At 33.3% G+C, this 4,360-nt stretch overlaps 1 long non-coding RNA gene across 1 annotated transcript; it reads right to left on the bottom strand.

The window, feature by feature from the left end:
- Positions 1-307: 307 nt before the first annotated feature.
- On the bottom strand, positions 308-1,162 carry LOC133833825 (uncharacterized). The gene is made up of 3 exons (XR_009893151.1): positions 1,032-1,162; positions 756-902; positions 308-395 (listed from the first exon to the last, which is right to left on the bottom strand). It is a non-coding gene; the product is annotated as an uncharacterized LOC133833825 (long non-coding RNA).
- Positions 1,163-4,360: the final 3,198 nt, after the last annotated feature.

Genomic DNA, 4,360 nt, shown 5'->3' with positions numbered 1-4,360 from the left:
TTGATGAGATGAATTGACAAGAATGAAATGAAAGGATATAGAACCAAGAGAGGGAGATAGTTGATTGGCAAGACCACAAAATTAACCATTGGTAAGCAATTGAAGGCAAGTTGTACAAGGTCTTATGGTAAAGGTAGAGGATATGCTTAGAAAAATTACATCATCCTAATGTTATAAAACAGATTTTAACAGATAACAACATAACTACTATTAGTTTCCCCAATAGATAATAGCTAAAACCAAAAGCACAAGGATATTTAACCAGATGCATTCATAAATTCAAAATCCAGTTTGAACAATTTCACTAATCATTTCAAAAAATGACAACTCATTTGTTACTTTTTAAAGAAATTTCTTATTCTTGTAGCTTGCTGTTTCCACACACACGCACACACCTTAGCAAGAGGAGCAAGACCAAAAGCGTATTAGCTAAAACCAAAAGCACAAGGAAATATAACCAGATGCATTCATAAATTCAAAATCAAGTTTGAACAATTTCACTAATCATTACAAAAATCACAGCTCATTGTTGCTTTATAAAGAAATTTCCCATACTTTTCATCTTGCTGTTTCTAGTAAGACTGTCAGTCTTTGGTTTTTCTTTTGGTCTCTCTACTCTTTGTAAATCAATTCTGTTTCTGTTTCTGTTTCTTCTACTCATCTGGAGCACGTGCGCGCGCACACACACAAATAAGAAGAAAAAACAACTACAACAAGAACCAAAACAAAAACAATAAAAAAAAGTAGCAACCGACCTTAGCAAGAGGAGCAAGACAGTTGGTAGTACAGCTTGCATTTGAAACAATGTCCATGTTTGGCTTGTATGTCTACTCATTTACTCCAACCACAAACATGGGAGCATCAGCTAATGGAGCTGATATAACTACTTTCTTGGCTCCACCCTACAAAGATAGAAAAGTTCAATGTTACAAAGAATTTCATGCAAATGTAAATGGATTTGTACGTGCATGGTGGGCTCTCACACATTTGACTGTCTGAGACAGAGAACAGAATAAATTAGTAAAAGAAACCTTCTTATGTGCTGAAGCTTTGTCAATTGTTGTGAAAACACCGGAGGATTCAACAACATACTCAGCTCCATAATCACCCCAAGGAATCTCAGCAGGGTCCCTGATTAAAGGTTTAGATTTTACTTGTCAGCTCAATTTACATTAAGCTTTAAACAAAAAACACCCACATTTGCAAGTGTTATAAGCAAATAAATAATATGTATACACTTTCATGCTAAGATCTGATGAAAATTACCTTTTACTCACAACCTTAATCTGCTTCCCATTGATTTCTAAGGTTGAATCATCTACAACCTTAATGCTTCCTTTGAATAATCCATGAGTAGAGTCATATTTAAACATGTAGGTCTGGATAAAGAATAGGAAATATCATAACCATTTTCACATAATGGGATGACCTTAGAAGACAATTAGGAGTAACTGTTACTTAAGTTGAACTATTAGCAAAGGACATCAATTTAATAAAATACTCTGAAAATACTCATTTCATTCAGATACATATAATTTCATGTAATATAAAGGTCATTCAAGGTAGCATCATAAGCTTATTAATGACCATGGTTCATCATTACAGCCACTACTCACCTCAGACCATAATCCAAAAAATGTGAGAAATTTTAAAGTGCCAAGTTAACAAGCTTCCATGCTCTCAACTTGACATAAAAATAAGCTCACAAAAAATCACAATAAAATCCAAACTACAAGCATTGCACACAACAAGCATAAGCATGATTCAAGTTAGATCTGAAAGAATAGAATCATTTTTTGATCAATAGATAATTGAGATAATTATATGCAACTAAATACTTGGTAACATTTATAGAGGGTTTAAGGTGATAAAAATAATTTCAAAGAAATTAATGATTAGGATTTAAGACATCTCTCACATTTAATAGCAGTGAGAATAGAAATTATTTAGTCAAAACTATGAAGAGAAGATAGTGTAAGAGTGAATTACAAGTCCAGGAGACTAGATGATTTCTTAAGAGAACACACAATGAGCACCTCCATTCCTATGAGGTTTTTATCAAAATTAATAGTTACTGAAATAAAATGAAATTTAAACGTTCTTCCACATACTTTATAACATAGTTTTCCTTGACCATATTAAAGTAGAGCAGAATCATTTTAGCCACTTTACAAAAAAAAATCACCACATTCAACAACATACTATTAACACAATAAGAAATCAAGCGAGCATGGCACAAAAACTTGACTTAAGTCATATCATTATACATTATGAAGCAAACATCTAACCAGGTTGTAAGCAAAGACATGTCAACCAAATATTATGCTCGATGCAGTCTTACAAACATAAGAAAACTTTTTTGCATCATCTGAGTAGTGCCATTTTAATTTATAAATTATAATGACTATTCATGAGCATAGCAACAACATTGGCAGCTGAAATCCATCAAGTTGCAGCTAGCTTGACATCCTTACCATGTATTTAACATCAATATAAGGATCATTCACTGTCACCACGTCAATATCATCCCTGGATATTGCTACTCGTAAAACCAATCTTCCAATCCGACCAAAACCTATATGAGCCAAGCATTGAAAAAGTAAGGAATTAATCAACTTTATCATTCTTCTTTCAAAGAGAATCACTTGGCTCACAAAGTTCTTTAAACCCTGAGGTCCTTCATTTAGTAAAACACATATTAAATATAAATATATATATATATATCTAGCATCCAAGAACAGTATTGATACATGAAGCTATACTCTTTTACATGTCAGAATATTAAACTCGCCCAAACTAAAAGGGATTAAAAAAGTGACATAAAGGAAACAAAATCCAAACTATAGACTACTTCTAATTCGAAAGCAACAAATAAACATAAATATATAAATGTAACATAGAAACTAAGTTGAATAAAAGTAAATAATTTTCCAGTATGAAAACACACATCAACTCTTGCAAGATTTTCAACTGTACCTTGACCTATTAAAACAAAAACTATTGAAGGCCAAAACTGATCAAACATTGATCAATGCACAAAAGTTTGCATCTCTACAAAAAATGATAAAAACATTAACCACACCAAACAATGGAATGTACAATCATTATTAAGTCCTCATTTCAAACTAGGAGCTATGATGAACTTACCATTGATCCTAACCTTTGACTTCCCACCGGTCTTCAATTCTAAACAAAATAAATTATGAGTGAGCATCAAATATTAGAATTTCAAAATTCACACTACAATGTATGAAGTGTCTAGTCCTTACTCTGAACAGTTGGTGGCAATTTAGTGGCCGTTGCTTTAATGGGTTGGACTCTCTTGAAATTGCATCCCCTGAACAATGTGTCATCTTCTTGGGTCAATTATAAGAACAGAAAATATGTTTAAACCCATAAAAAATTTATATACTACGTTACTCAACTGTAAAACAGATGATACACTTGACTGAAATCTTGCAGAGTTTGGGCTGCGATTGAAACTAATGCATGATGTCTGAAAAACAGAAGGAAAATATTAACAATATATATTTATATGTATGAGTGTATATGTGTGTGAGATAAAAAGATCTTATAAAGTCAAAACAAATAAATGTTGAAAATATTAAATATGGAAATCAAACAAACCCCAAATATAAACAAACTAATAAAAAGGTTTATCTAATATACTCACTCCGCAGAAAAGAACAAAAACATTTTGATGAGAGAAATTATACCAAATGCAAAATCTATGTGTTGAAAAAAGAAATTGATTGAAATTTACATAACCAAAGTACACTAAACGCCCATCGTAAGTTGCAACCAACAACTTCAAAATCTTTTTTAGCTTAACAGTACAGACATGAGTTCTTTAAATATCAAACATTGTATATAATATATTTATAAACCCCGAACAAATTTAACAACAAAAAAACAAACAGCCTCGAAAACCCATGGACGCTGGCGAGCTCATTTCGTCTCCTCCTATCACTTGAAAGCCCGATCCTTGGTTGGGCTTTGTTTGTCTTGGAGGCTTCTGCTCGCAGGGAAGAAATTGGCCTTGAACCCACGGCGGTGGCGTACGGACTTGGAGGCTTCTGCTCGCAGGGAAGAACGACGACGAAGGCTCGCGAGGATGGAGTTTCGGCGGTGTCTGGTCTTCCTGGTCCGGTGCTTTAACGGTGGCAACAATTGGTGGGTATCTGTTTGGGGTTAGCAGAGAGCAAACGAAAGAGAAAGGGAGAAAGGGAGATGATCGGTTATGGAGGGAGAGAGAAAGAGATTTGGGGATTATATATTTTTTATTTACTTATTTTATAAATAAAATTTGATTATATTCAGATAAAACAAATTTGATTATGGGACCGTGTGAAATTTTCGG

The sequence above is a fragment of the Humulus lupulus genome, chromosome 5 (assembly GCF_963169125.1).
Source record: "Humulus lupulus chromosome 5, drHumLupu1.1, whole genome shotgun sequence".
NCBI classification, from domain to species: domain Eukaryota; kingdom Viridiplantae; phylum Streptophyta; class Magnoliopsida; order Rosales; family Cannabaceae; genus Humulus; species Humulus lupulus.
The sequence above is the reverse complement of the archived record's forward strand: the minus strand, read 5'-3'. Positions and strand labels throughout refer to the sequence as shown.